Below are 16,332 nucleotides of genomic sequence, written 5' to 3' on the forward strand. Positions count from 1 at the left end.
GAATTTTGATCGTTCAAGCCCCCTCGAGCCTCGCTGGAAGACCCCGAAATTAGTGCTTCTTACAACAAGGACCGCGCTGAAGGTGGAGGGACGCAAAGGATGGATCCACGCTCAACACTGCAAAAGATACTTTGGACAATCTGGTACTTTTGAAAAGAATAAAGACATTAAAGACATTAAAGACTTTGCGCCGCTTGCGCCGCCTTTGCTAGAAAAGACTCCACAGCAAGAGTATAGGTCTAAGTTACGATCTAGTAAGTCAGACGTAGTTTAATTGTTTAAGCCCACCCGGTGGTGAATCGGTTAGACTAGATTTCTGACATGTATAAGATCACATACGAGAATAGTAAGAAAAGCAAGATGAGAGAAAAGTACTGCAAGTTATTACGCAGTAGATGTATAGTTTCTTTGATTATTTTATTTTTTCTGTGCATTGTTATAATCTGTGTTAGTTTAATACTACATGTTTTCTTTCCTATTTCCTCACATAAACACTCTTCCAGTAACAGCACCATAGAGCATACATTTAGTGAACTGCCACCTCATGAATTGTCATATCGACTTGCATTGCGTAACAATACTTTTATTCGAATGTTACACCATTCTCACCAGACCAGCAATGCGACTGATTGCTGGGTATGTGGCCAACTGCCTCCTTATCAAAAGACGAAGGGAGTTCTGCCCTTCTATCCTCTACCGTTCTCACACAATGGTTCATGTGGAGCATGGTTTGCCTTAATGACCTCAATAGATAGAAAGTACATAGCTTATCCAGGTGGCTGGATATATGGAAACCTGAATAAAGTAATGAATGAAGCATGTTTTCCAGACAAAGACGGATTTCCCCAAAGGAAGGGAACCGATCTAGAGAATGAAGAGTACGAGCAGGGAAATGCATCCGTTAATTTTATAATGTTAAACGTTCAGCCCAAGCAAAATACAGGTCCACCGTTTTTTTCAGTTCTACCAGCAAAAGGTGATTTATGTGTTAATAAGAAAGGCTCAGTACATATGGGACACAGCGAGTGTAAAGTTGTAGTAGAGTTTAATGATAAAGGACTTTCTACTTTCAAAACATCACGCCATACCTATTTCATTTGCGGTCAGACAGCCTATGTACATCTGCCCTTAGACTGGGGTGGGACTTGTTATATAGCATTCTTATTGCCACCTGTATTCTTGGCCCCATCCCATTATCATAGAGATTCACGACTAGAACATGTTAGAGTAAGGAGAGAGACAGATGCCTCAGGGATTGATCAGACTGAAACAGCTTGGGAGCAATATACAGATTTCAACAAAGGATTCTTTTTCTTCGTAGGTCCCGTCCAAAACAGTAAACTGATACGCAAGTTAACAAGGACTCTTGAGGCAGTAGTGAATGTGACTGCATCTGCCCTGGCGAACTTGACCCAGGAACAGTCTGCTATGAGACTTGTTGTTCTTCAAAATCGCCTCGTTCTAGATGTCATCTTGGCGGATAGGGGCGGAGCTTATAGCGTGATCCGATCTAGTTGTTGCATTTTCATCCCAAATAACGCGCCATCTGTGGATGCAGCGATAACAAGGCTCCACAAGATTGCTCATGTCATACATCAAGACCCAGGCACATGGACTTGGTCCAGTTGGCTCTGGGGTGTGATATCTGCTTGGGGATGGAAAGTGTTGTCCTTCCTAGGAGTGATCCTACTTATGATATTTGGTTGCTGTCTCTGTCTGCAGTGTGGCCCGGCCATTTGCGGCCTGTGTGCAACTGCATGTGTTCCACATCCAAGTATACAAAGTGTTAAGGACGAACAAATGATGCTGTATGATCAACTATACGGTCTCATGAATATAGATGTATCCTGAAGGGTTAAGTAGGGGACAAGGAAGGAATGAGGAAAATGAAATTTTGCCTGACCAAGATGCCCCCTACGTGTACCCTATGTTACATGTATGTGCATGTCACCCATGCATATTTCTCTTAGTGGCCTGAATCACAAGGCCTCTGAAATCACGTCCTGCATTAAGGTGCCTATCATCAGGTTTCCCAAACGTTAAGCTAACATGAAGGCCCATGTATTTGCATTGTGCACTTTTAAATAAATATCGTAATGAACCCTTTTTGTGGTTCAGTCTGAGCCACTTTCTGAATTAGGGTTTTCATGACTCCTGACACACTGAAAGCTGCAGTTACGTATCTCTGACCTCGCATACTTCTAGCTCAGCCGAGCAAGGGTTGCCAAGACAGTATATTTTGCTTAACAGTTATCTGCATGCCCGGTGAAAAAGGTAAACAGAACCCGTCTGCTGAGATAGGGCCCAGCTTTTCTGTCTCTGTTTAAATGAAATTACAGTACTTGCATCTGTAGAAAGCTCACAGCCCCCATGTAATGAACGAAGAAATATATGCTTTTTCTGATTCTTAGTGATGAGCAACCTTTGCTTCAGATAATACATCCCCTGACTTAAGATATCAGTTAGTACCAGACGTGCTGGTCGCCTTGACACTAAAGATCTCTCTACTAGACTGAAAGTCAGCTCTCCTTCCAGTTGCACGTCAATTGCACGTCATGATCAAATTGCGTGCACAAGTAGGGCAAAGTTCCAGCCTGCGATGTAACTCCTCCTCTATGTAGCCACCCACCTATCACCCACCTGTGACTCATCAAGTGTACACCCTCATGCACGCCCACATGCTCTTATCTCTTTCTTTCTTGCTCTGCCTGGAGCGCTCCTCCCTATGTACAAGGAAAAATGTATATATGTGTTGTTCTCTGTAATAATGTTAGAAGACCCTTCCTGAACCTCAGTGGTGATGGAACAGATTCTCCCTTAACTCGAGTTATTGGAATAAAGCCCTTTTAACTTGGACACCACGGACTCTCTGCCTCTCATTTGATACATGCTAATTGTTAATGCCTAGAAATTATGCCAGGGTAATATTTTATTTACCACAAAAGGATGGTAGATTATATACATGTTCTCTAAGGAACGTGTCTATATATTGTGACAAATGCTCAGTAGGTCCACCAATGCCGGAAACTATAGGCCTACCAGGCGGTTTGTCCCGGCATTTATGAACCTTAGGTAAGGTATACATTCAGGGTGCCCTTGGTGATGTAATCAGCAGATAAAGATATTCATCGTAGTCCAAAAGGGATTGATCATACCATTCTTTGACTTTACTATTAATCATACAAGTAAGTTCCCTTATGGGATTAGATGAGAGTTTTTCATAGTATAAATTATTATCTAGTTGGGTGTAGACCTCATTTTTATAAACACTAGTATGTTGAAATACTAAGTTACCGCCCTTATCTGCCCTGCGAATTGTTATTGCTTTATTACTCATAAGTTCCTTAAGAGCGATCCTCTCTCCTGTAGATAAGTTATCTTCTCTAATACTAAGAAGTTTCTTTTGTTATCTATTTCCTTATCAATATCTGTATTGACTGCCTTAAAAATTACATCTATAGTATTACCCGGTGCCCATTTAGATTTAACCCTTATGCCGCTCCCTTCACTCTCAAAACGATCTATCTCTAAGTCTTCTAGTAGTTTGGATATCGTCACAGGGTCATCCTCTTTGTCTGTAAGTGACATTAATAACTGTGTATCTTTTAGATCTTGAATTATAAGATTACTAAGTAGTTCTCTCCCTGTATGTTTCTTTTTATCAGGAACATTAGAAAATAATTTTTTCAATTTCAGCCTTCTGACAAACTTAAATAGATCTATTTTCGTCACGAACCAATCCTGTTTCTTTGCGGGACAAAATCCCAGACCTTTTTTAAGTAAGAGTATCATCATCAGACAAATCCAGCGCAGACAGATTGATCATTTCAATATCACTTACATTATGGTATTCATTCGCTGTTGTTGTTTCCATGACCTCAGGCTCATCTTTATTCTTGATCCTGGATCTCCTACCACCTCTCCTCCCTCTCCTGGTCTTTTTGCAATTAAATTTCGATTCCTGTTCTCCGTGTCCCGATTCCCTCTCCTCAGTCGCCGAACTTCCTCTAAAAAATGAATCTCAGGTGTCGGGACCAATGTCATATCTGGTGCATCCTCATTGTCATCACTAGACACATTACTAGAGGATGCATCAGTATCACTAATAAATGGTGTGCTACCTGCCTCTTTCCCCACCGGTCCCTTCTTAACAAGATAGTCAAATCTTTTAGCAAATGTATATATACGCCCAGAGCGGTAATCATTCTTGTCTCGTTTAAGTTTGCGTGCTTTTCTCTTCTTAATATCCATTTGCACTTCATTCAAAATCTCATCCAATAGTGTATAGTTTTTGACCGTTGCCTCTGGAAGATTAAGGTCCTTTATCTCATCTTCCCCAATCTTTTGAATCTCAATTAGCAACATGGCTATATTTCTTTCTGCATTTTCAATGAGTATCTTAATCAGATTACGAGAACTGTCATTTAGTTCTTTTTCCCAGGTATCATACAGGTCCGGTTCCAGGTCTTCATAGGTTGGTAATATTTGGGACCTCAACCCACGGGGTATTCTGTTAAGTGTAAGATATTGTCTCAATGTGGCAGCATCCCACCATTTATTCAGCTCAATTCTCTTGAGTGATTCAAGCTTCACAAATTTGGCTCTAAGCCCTTCTTTCTTATTATCTCTAGATGGTCTTACTGCTGAACCTATCGTGCCACCAGCGACCAAGTTACTAAATAGTTGTTCTGCTTCCTTATCTCTGTACATGATTTAAACCTTTGCGGCAGCTCAAATAACTAATAACAATACAAGAGAATGGTAACAGTTAGATAAGAGCGCATTGCGTGTAAAGGTCAGTATAATGTCCAAAGTCATAAAGAGGGTGCTCAGGATGAAGGCGGTCGGTTACCACGACTCCACAGAGAACCACCACGGCAGTTCAAAACCAATACAATTTTTCTTCTGAGCACTCAAAGTTCATAAATTCAAGACTTTAATTGGTAGAATTTCTCAATTTATTATCTCCATTGAAAAGTTCAATTCGCAATTCTTCACACGTTTCTGACGCAGCCAACATGTGTTTCGTCAGGTCTGTTTAGACCTATGACTTCTTCAGGGCTGCAACCCAAATAACAAAAATTATATGTATTTACATTAGCTCCACCATATGGAGTTTCGTTATCTACATTAATTATAACAATGAGTAGATTTTAGAGGGATACACCCTTATACCAATAAGTGTCTTGTAGAAAGAGTAAAAAAGGAAAGAATACTCTGTATGCCAAACTCGAACTTAAGGCACCCAAGAGTGTAATAAATGTTCAAGGATATAGTGTAAATAGTCACGAAAGAAAGTGCAACTATAGTTCAAAACAAAATCTATTTGTTCTAAATCACAGCCATAAATAATAAGTCATGGCGATAAATTCGATGTAAAATATAATGGACAACAGCGTACCAGTAATTGTATCATAATCCACATTAGATCCAGGCATGTAAATATCTTATTCCTTAACTCCATCTAAAAATTAATAACATATATTTATAGGGTTCATTCCCTTTCTGTTACAATTCTTTAATCCTAAACAGGCCATTTCCAAAAGAAAGACTCACCCAATTATTGCTTTATCACGTCTCTATATGTCCTCATATGCCGGTCTATAAATATCTACAAATAAGTATTGATACGGACAGTTATAGTTATATTCTAACTGTCTATGTTTACAGAACTCGTTTAATATATGTTCGTAAACATCCTCACCTTCTACAGAGTTCGCTCGTAAGTGCCGGCTAACTTCAAAGTATCGATAATTTTCTTTGTCTAAGTCTCACGAGTACGTCACCTGTAATCATAAACCCCCATCAGTTTTAAGGCTCCCAAAACATTCAGACACAAGCTTCTCAACTTGCTACAATACCTAATTCCCAAGACTTCCTGCTTACCTTCAATTGTCATCTCAGTTCGTATTAGCGCGGCGTTCTACTCCAGCGCCATCTTACTTCTCCAATTTATCTGTAACCAAAACCTGCGCCATCTTAGTAAAGGAGATTAATCTCCACTCTAAATATTCAAATAAATACCTTCATTGTTGAGAAGTTGACTATCCAAAAAATGATTTATTATCTACCACTATTTATAGTAATATATCATACGTGTATAACTAAATCCACTATCCAAATCATTAGTGGCTATTCAAAGTATAAAGGAACTTACGCAAATGCAAAACAGTATATATATCCAGCATATTCCTATCATTTTACACATATAAACATATCTTAACGATACGATAAAACCGCGGGCGCCATCTTAGAATAGTCATCTCTTCTATAACTTTACAGAAATATTACGGGCGCCATCTTTGAATGGTCAAAGCTACCGTTCGGGTTGCTTGTTCAAAAATTATTATTCTAACTTATCATCCTTCTTTATTGTACTCATCAGTCCTTATATTTAACTGATTATTGCTAATGGGATCCTAACTCCTATCCCAACAAGATAAATTTCCGATATACTAAGAAACGTTATTCCTAGTTAACCATAAAACTATTAATCACTGGTACGTTGTACTCCACAGACGCCACATCCTTACAAGTATAAAAATCTTAAAGGCAAAGGACCAGAAATTGGAGTGAGAGAGAGAGAGATAATCCTTATATCAGTATTTCCATTAACATCTTCCTATTGCACATTGATATATCATATATTCTCTAATACAGAAACAATCAGACATTTTCATAAACAACGTAAAAATAACACATATAGTAAACTTATCTTCCATTCATCATTCTCTGGAATAGTTGCTATTATATTTCTAGAGACAGTTACTCAAATTTGACGTAAATCATTCTTGACATAAAAAGAATTCAAATTCATGAACTATATTCAAACCGCGCTCAACGGCTTTCAATTTAATCAACCACATCACTTCTCTTCTCCTAAGTGTTAACTGTCTATTTCCTCCTCGAGGGTCCTATTTGATGTGGTCAATGCCATAATAGCTAAAGACATGTCGTCCCTTACTCTCGTAATTTTTAACCATATGGGATGCTATGGGGTAACGTGTATCACCCTGTTTTAATGCTCTGAAGTGTTCCGTCATTCTGTCTCTCAATCTTCTTATCGTGCTCCCCACGTATATTTTACCGCAGGTGCAAACGATAACATACACCACATAGGTGGTATCACAGTTGATGAACATTTCAATCACATTTTCTCCTGACTCATTGTAATTAAATTGCACCACATTTTTCTTTACCCACCTACATGAGTTACATCTCCCACATTTGTGAAACCCCTTATGTCTGGTTAACCAATCTGAAGTTTCAGGTTTCTTCGGGTAACTAGGACTTACCATATTAGACAGAGTCAAACCTTTCTTAAAGGTAAGACTTGCATTCTTTGTGAGATAAGGTTGCAAGTCATGGTCTAATAACAATAAGTGCCAATGTTTCTTCAGAATAGAAAAAAGTCTTGAACTTTCTGTACTAAAGTTAGTTATCATTCTTACTTTGTTTTGGTTACAGATAAATTGGAGAAGTAAGATGGCGCTGGAGTAGAACGCCGCGCTAGTACGAACTGAGATGACAATTGAAGGTAAGCAGGAAGTCTTGGGAATTAGGTATTGTAGCAAGTTGAGAAGCTTGTGTCTGAATGTTTTGGGAGCCCTAAAACTGATGGGGGTTTATGATTACAGGTGACACGTACTCGTGAGACTTAGACGAAGAAAATTATCGATACTTTGAAGTTAGCCGGCACTTACGAGCGAACTCTGTAGAAGGTGAGGATGTTTACGAACATATATTAAACGAGTTCTGTAAACATAGACAGTTAGAATATAACTATAACTGTCCGTATCAATACTTATTTGTAGATATTAATAGACCGGCATATGAGGACATATAGAGACGTGATAAACCAATAATTAGGTGAGTCTTTCTTTTGGAAATGGCCTGTTTACGATTAAAGAATTGTAACAGAAAGGGAATGAACCCTATAAATTTATGTTATTAATTTTTAGATGGAGTTAAAGAATAAGATATTTACATGCCTGGATCTAATGTGGATTATGATACAATTACTGGTACGCTGTTGTCCATTATAGTTTACATCGAATTTATCGCCATGACTTATTATTTATGGCTGTGATTTAGAACAAATAGATTTTGTTTTGAACCAAAGTTGCACTTTCTTTGGTGACTATTTACACTATATCCTTAAACATTTATTACACTCTTGAGTGCCTTAAGTTCGAGCTTGGCATACAGAGTATTCTTTCCTTTTTTACTCTTTCTACAAGACACTTATTGGTATAAGGGTGTATCCCTCTAAAATCTATTCAATTGTTATAATTAATGTAGATAAAGAACCTCCATATGGTGGAGCTAATGTAAATACATATCATTTTTGTTATTTGGGTTGCAGCCCTGAAGAAGTCATAGGTCTAAACTGCCCTGACGAAACACGTGTTGGCTGCGTCAGAAACGTGTGAAGAATTGCGAATTGAACTTTTCAATGGAGATAATAAATTGAGAAATTCTACCAATTAAAGACTTGAATTTATGAACCTTGAGTACTCGGAAGAAAAATTGTATTATCTCTAATAAGGGCTGTCAGCTTATTTACACAGACTAGCTAATAAAAACTAGCAATGCCCTTGCAAAGCTGTATAGAACATGAGAATAACATAAACAATAATGTTGTTATCACCTGAGAATTTTAGAACAAAATCTACCCACATCTAGTTCCCCTTAAAGGTCAAATAAGGGAACAGCAATCTAGAATACTCATCCTCTCATAATTTCATCAGACAGGATGGGCAGTAACATAGCATATTTATGTATTAATCTCATTAATGCTAACAATTTTAAAACAGTATTACTGAATAGTCAATTAAATGTCTCATGGCTGTTTCCCAGACAGCTTAGACAGGCTCAAAAGAGATTGAGAAAAAGAGAGAGAAAACATACATTTGCCTACCCTTAATTTGTAGAGGAGATAACCTCCTTCCCCCATTTCGACTGTAGGAAACCTGAAACAGGTTTCACTCCTGTCAACACTATCTACCCCTATTTGTGGCAGCTGGGCACAAATATACTTGTAGGAGGTAAATAGCACATTTAGCTAGCTAGAAAACATTAATAACCAACCACCAATTCCTTTAGCAATTGTACTAGTTGTAACATGGGGGTGCATGAATTAAAACTAAATCCCATTGCCTCCTTATCTCAGCCCTTGCACAGTAATCTTTCAACTAAAACCATTATTTTACATACATGGGCTGCCTTGACCTTGTTGACTGACAGGTAATCAATTGCTTGCGTCAAAACATATGTATTGGAGGCCATAGATCTATGACAAATAAAACCTGTCCGGTCTTTATGGACCACCTGCTGTGCAGCCGGAGTCAGCCTTGCTGCCCATAACTTCATAAAAAATGTATAATCTATGTTTAAAACACTTATGGGTCTATTTGAACCAGTAACGGTAGGATCCTTATCTTTCTTAAGAAAGCAGACCACGAGCTCTTCTTTAAAATGTTTGGATATTGGTTCGCCATTTTTTATTTATTAAGAAAAGGTAAAATCAAAGGATTCAAAAGTCTTAAAAACCTCAACAGGAATACTGTCATTGCCTGCGGCTATTGAATTAGCTATAGATTTTAATACGTTGCTGGCTTCAGCTTGTGAAATATTTTTATATAGAGAGTCCCTAAGCGTCTTTGGGATAGAGGGCATTTCTAAAGACGTAAAGTAATGTATGAGTGAGGTTTGAGTAATTTCATGTGTCTCCTCATAGATCATTTTAAAATGCTGTAAAAAAAATGCAATTTCCTCTTTAGAATCTAGAACTATATCAAAGACTGTATCTCTTATCTGGGTGACTGTATTTTTACGGCTCTGAATTTTAGCTGCCAGGTTTTTTTATAGACCCTGCTCCCCTTAATTACCTGAAGATTAAAAAATTGCCTAAGTTTATCTTTGGCTGTTGCTAGGTCTTGAAGGAGACCCGCCTTTTGAGATTCAGACATAGCTGTTCTTAAGTTAACACTAGCTTTATCTACCTCAGCTTGTAAAGCAGGAATCCCCTAATAACATCATTTATTTGAAGCAGAGGTGTATGCTATTACCTGTCCTCTAAAGGCTGCTTAAAAAGCTTACTGTACAGAAAAGACGAAAGCGGAGTTCTCATTCATTTAAAAAATACTTAATAAATAAATGGGTTGCCGCAATCCACTCCCCATATTTCAGAAGAGATTTATCAAAATACCTGTAGGAAGCTGCCTCTGTAATTACTATACCAAACTGAGGTATAGTGTGCACAGAGTACAGTGGAAACCCAGAGGTAGGCAGAGGTAAAAGTAGATAGCACCTTACTCTCTATTTGTGGTAGTGTGGTCGAGCAGTAAGGCTTTATCAGAGGGTAGTGTTAAGCATTTGTTGTACACACTCAATCAGCAAATGATATCACACACTCAGAGACTTCAGACCAACTGGTTTTGTATAAAAAAATCATTTTAGTTATTTTATTTTCTAGAACCAAGCAAGACTGGCACAGGTAAGCAATACATACTTTACAGTAGTAATGCAGTTTGTAAATAGATTGAATTGTAATTGTATATGGGTTTTGATTACAGTAGAACTACTGGTTATGCAATGCTTTTTATATACTGTGCATATACGTTGTATTGGCTTTTTAGTAGAATGTCAAGTAGATTACTTAACAGATAATTTTTCTTACACAGTGCTGTATACCTGGATACTGCACTGGGACATTACCTGTAAACAGGTAAGTAAAAGCGTTTCTGTTATTTAGTTACAGTTTTAAAGGGTTTCATAGATTTTCCAACTCGACACTTGGAAACGTTTCACAGAAAAAAAGTCAAATGTTATCCTATGGAAGATAATAGGGTTATTGGTTCAAAGGTAAGTATTCAGTTGTGGGAGTTGGTATTCTGGGGTTAGACTCATGAGTCCACCAGGGTCAAGGATGCACTCTGGTTACACTCTCAGCGGCAATAGGGTGGCTACACCCTCAGCGGCAATAGGGTGGCTAGGTGCAGAGTGCTGAGGTGCAATGTTATCCAATGGGGGATAGGGGGCCTCCGGTTGGTGGGTGCTGACTAGCAGGCTACTGGGTTGTGGGAGCAAATTTCCTGGACTAAAGCTCAGGGTAAATGGGGGTTCCATCCAGCACAAAAGGGGCACCCTTAGTGGCACTAGGGCCCTGTGGCTTTAAATGGGGAGTCTCCGGCTTACAAACACACTACAGGCTAAGGGATGAAGGTCTTCTTAGTGCGACCACCACTTGGAGAGGTAAGTTAGGATGCTAGGGGTTAGTTTGGGACCGTCTTTTGGGTCACCCAAGGCCGTGGAGCATTGGGTGCAGGTGTGCCTTTTAGGGTCAGATCTTTTTACCAGCTCCTGGTCATGTTTGGCGAGACTGTCCAGTTTGAGGCTGCAGACGTCAGCTGGAGGCTTGAGGCAGGTCAGAGGTGTCCAGATCTTGGGTCAAGATCACCGGGGAGACCTCCTCTTTGTAATGGGCCACTCGAACTCGGGCCGTGGGTGTCGGGTGCAGAGTGGTGCAGACTTGTGGATCCTGCCGGAGCTGGAATCTGTTGGTGAACAAATCCGGTGTTCATGAGAGACAGAGTATTTTCATTTGAAAGCAGGGCTGGTCCTCTAGGTTCTTGAAGCTGCTGGCTGCAAGATACACTAGTATTTTGCTTCTGCAGGTTTACGGTGGGACAGACCAGTAGGGCTAGGGCCAAGTCAGTAGGCGTCCTCCTCTGGTTAACTTTGGCACAGCTGTTCAGTCCTTCTTCTTTTCTTCTTCTGGTTTCTTCTCTTACTTCTTGGTTTAAGGATGCCCCCTAAATACTGTATTTAGGGGGACGTTTTAGGGATCTCAGGGTCAGCAGCCAATGGGCTACCTACCATAGAATGACTACATCCTATGTGTCCTCACCCCACTTGGGGGAGTGAACACAATCCCTAATCCTGATTGGAGAGTGCCTGCCATCTGCAAGATGGCTGGCACTGAAGAGTGGGCTTCACTTCGCCTCCCTAAACTGAGGGGTGGGGGTGGCCGAGGTGGGCACAGATTCTGGGCTGGCCAATTATTCCCACATGTTTTCCCAACAAAAAGGAGGGGAGACAGGAAGGGGGCCTTCTCCTGATAGCAGGAAAAGCTGGGGGTTGCATTACAAAGGCTACCAGACCTTTGAAGCTCCCCTGCCACAGATTGCTCTTACTGACCTGGGGGAGGTGTGACCACCTCCTCCCAGGAAAGACATGTTTCTGGGCTTGGGGATCAAAGGCTGCCACTCCAGTGGTCCGGAAACATGTTTGTGGTGGAAGGCTGGTGTATACCAGTCAGGGAACCCATCAGAGGCTAGTCATTTTTCAGGGGTCATCTCTAAGATGCCCTCTGAGTGCATTTTTCATTAAATCCCACACTGGCATCAGTGTGGGTTTAATGTGCTGAGAAGTTTGTTACCAAACTTCTCAGTCTTCCGTGCAGCCATTATGGTACTGTGGAGTTCGTAATGGCAAACTCCCAGCACCATATACTCTTAACGGCAGCACTGCACTTACAATGCCTGAGAATTGACTTATACACTGTAGGGGTACAGGACTCACACACCTGTTCCCTCATCACTGGTATAGTGCACCCATCTATAGGGGTGACTGATCTATGCCAGGGCAGTGTGTTGTTGCCATGGCACACAGGGATGTGTGCAATTTTGATTCTTCACTTTGTTCTGCACCAAAACACGTAGCCTGCGATGGCAGCGTGTGGATGTAAAGGTATAGGGTCTCCAAGGTTGGCATAATACGTGCTGCAGCCCTTACAGGTATTTCCTTGCCACAGTGCCCTTGATACCCATGGTACCTTTTACAAGGGACTGACATGTGGCCAAAGAGGTGCCAATTGGAGATACAAGGTACAGTTTTGGGGAAAGAACCTAATTGCCAGGACCCAGGGAAAATCAAGTCAAGGTGCATCAGTAGTCTGGCAAAAAGTAGGGGGTTACTGCAATGGAAACCAAGCTTCCTACAATACCATTGCTTGCTATTTTGAGAATGTGTTGCCTTCACATAGATTCTAATAGAAATAGCTGAGTGGTCGGAAAAAGCATTGGAAATAATCTCAGTCTCAGCTCTGGATAGCAGATTACCGATCAAAAAAAAGTCTATTTGAGATATTGTCTTATATCTAGAGGAATAGCATGTATAGTCAGACTGCCCTTGATGGCTTTGATGCCATGTATCAAGCAAAAGGCAAAATCTCTTTTCTTCATTTTAATCAGTTTAGTTGATTTAGGTTTTAGTTCCTTCTTAGCTGGATTAGAAGTATCTAAACAAATATCCTGAATAAAATTAAAGTCTCCCCCCCCCATAATATAGAACCCTCAGAAACAGCCAAATGGTCATAAATTTGAAGTAAAGCTGAGATGTCATCGAATATAGGACCGTAATATTTCAAAAGATCAAACACTACACCTCCGAGATAGATGTGTACATAAATCCATCGGCCTTGAACATCACAACAAACTTTTAGTATTTGACAGTTGCAATTATTAGAAAATGTAATAGCCACCTCATGAACTGACAAGTTTGCAGAGGCAAAGTATTGTTGATTGTACCCCTTAGGAAGAATCAATCCAGGTGTATCAGACCTAAAATGAGTTTCATGGAAGAACAACACTTGTGGGGAAAAGGAAAGTAACACAACTAGCATTGCACTTACTTTTCTTGAGTTTAACAATCCACTCACATTGCACAAAATTATTTTAAGATTATCAATCGGGAAAAAAATGACTACTCTTGTCGCACCCAAAGCACATAATATCAAGTATCGAGAGATATATGAAGATGCACACCTGTGATCCAATCCAAAAGCTGGGATCCACTCATTTTTCTCTGCTACCCCAACCTCTACCCTTCCCACCCTACACAGCTACGTGGTAGGGTCCCCCTAACAAGACGCCACCCCAAAACCCTATCTGAAGCATGCCATGGAATTGCATTCTAAACTGCCAGAATTGGGTCCTCACCGGCAACCCCACACCCCCACCACCATGAAAAATAAGACAAAGAGAAAAAACACAGAAGGGAGAAAAAAGAAAAAGCAACTGGAATTAATGCCGCCTATATGACACTAGTTTCTAATTGATTTTAGGAAGTCCTGTGCTTAATAGAGAACATTACAGATCTTAAATTGTCCTTTCCAAAGCACCTTTAGTTCTGTCTATTGAACTAAGGAGGCTTATGCACTGATCAATCTGAATTCAGAGGCAAGCAGTCGGAGAAAAACTTCAAAGAGGCATTTTTGCAAGATTGAGAATGTTTCATGCTGAATCGCTCTGGTAAGGACCTGTTCCTTAATCCAGAAATTGGAGAAATTGACCAGAATCATTTGGGGATATTTAGACCAAAGTGTCTCATGAAAAGGGACTATATGAGCTCACATCATTGTCAAATATTAATAAGCTGGGGAGCTGATTGAATTTGACCCTGGGATTCACTCCCTTCTGGAATGCCCATAAAACGAAGATTGAAACGCCTTGCATGATTCTCCATTGAGTCCTCTGTGATTTTTGCAAATTCAGGTGTCGTACGAGATTACAGAAGTGCCAATTTGTCCTCAATGTACGAGATTCTTTACTCTGCTGCCTGCAGCTGATTTGTCAGTGCCGATTAAGTTTCCTCCATCTTAGTAAGCCTTTGCTTTATCTGCTCTGTATCCAAAGCTTGCCAGACCTTTAGCCAGGGAATCTCTACCAGAATTGTATGCAGCATTTTTTGGAGCTCCTGGAAGGAGCTCCTGTGGCCCACCCATTTTAATAGGCAAAACTTGTGAGTGAATATTAAGTTCAGAAGCAGCTGTCGCTAGTGGGCTAGCTCCTTAAAGCACTCCTTTGTGAAAAAAATCCGCTTACAACAATCATAAATCAATTCAACAAGTGTCACTTTGGTTTCTTAGCCTTCATAATCCAATAGTGACATTTCCAAATAATGTTTTCATACGTATATTTCAAATAATTCAATTATCAATCGCAGTCATGGTAATGTTGATTCACAAGGGTAACACAGTGATTTCCCAGATGCATTTCGGGTCCAGCCCTTCTTCAGGGAGTTCCACCTGTGAAATGCTCATAAGCAAGCGTGAAGCAGGTGGCACCTGCTCTGTATAATGAGGAGAAAGTAACTCAAAATTAAAGGCCAACTTTTATTATAGCACTTTTGCAGAATGTAAGTGTGATACTGCTCCTCAGGAATATAATGATACTTTTCAAAAAGTCTAAAAGTTGAAGATTATTTATATTAGAAACAAATAACATATAGAACATTTCTCTACCATATCATGTATATTATATTCGGTATTCTTTCCTTTCAAGTAATTTAGATACATTATTCAGTAAATCTGTTTTAGAGTAGGATTATCCGAAACAGCATTACAACTATTTTCAATCTTGAACAGCACTTACTATAAAGAAGGAAAAGAAAAACTAGTATTTAAAGGTAATATATTAGAGGAAATTATAATATTACATTATTTTTTTTATTTTTTTTTTTAAAGGTTTTTATTGAAGAAAACAAGAGAAATTTACATATATCGGGTGTCTTACAGAGAATACAATATTGCGATAGGTGGGCGAATAAATCAATGTGGAAAATTCAATTCACAGGAGTATGCAATGTCAACCTAGTTCGGTACATCAATAAGGAGAAGTACGATCAACAATCCAGCGAAGTAGCAGCCAGCAGGGCTCACCCACCCATAGTTCAGGATAATGAAGGCCAAGTCAGATACCCCGATACATAAGAAAATCAATACAGGATAAACAACCCGTCTCTCTTAAGAGAAAAAGGAAAGAAAAAAAGGCCATAGAACTGAACTAAGTCAAAATAACAAACCCCTTCCCAATCCCCCCACCCTGCACCCCTGCAATGGCTACGGCCCATTCCCACTAGCAGCGTGCCTGTCGCCCCGGAACTAGACCTAAAAGAAGGAAAAAGAAAGAGTGGAGGAGGAAATAGCAAACAGGCCCCCGGTCTCCCCACCCCCCGCCAGTAGCAACCCGCCCCTACACGTATCCAGAATAATACAATGCAACGATTAAAATCAGACGGGGGGTGCTTGTAAGAACCACCCAACTCCCGCGCTGATATAGATTACAAATCCCGTATCAAATGAAGTCATTGTTCAAACCCATCCAGTCAAAGTCAACCCTGGCCGCTGCGATTTTTCATGCAAGCCCTGTCCGCTCGATCCGCCATCCCAATGAGAGTATCAAAATGTTGAGAAAGTTCAAAGTCAGTACGGAAGGATTGAAACCAGGATAATAGTACACAAAGTCTAAGAGTCAAACGATGTCCGCT

Source organism: Lissotriton helveticus, chromosome 2_1 (assembly GCF_964261635.1).
Source record: "Lissotriton helveticus chromosome 2_1, aLisHel1.1, whole genome shotgun sequence".
Lineage (NCBI taxonomy): Eukaryota > Metazoa > Chordata > Amphibia > Caudata > Salamandridae > Lissotriton > Lissotriton helveticus.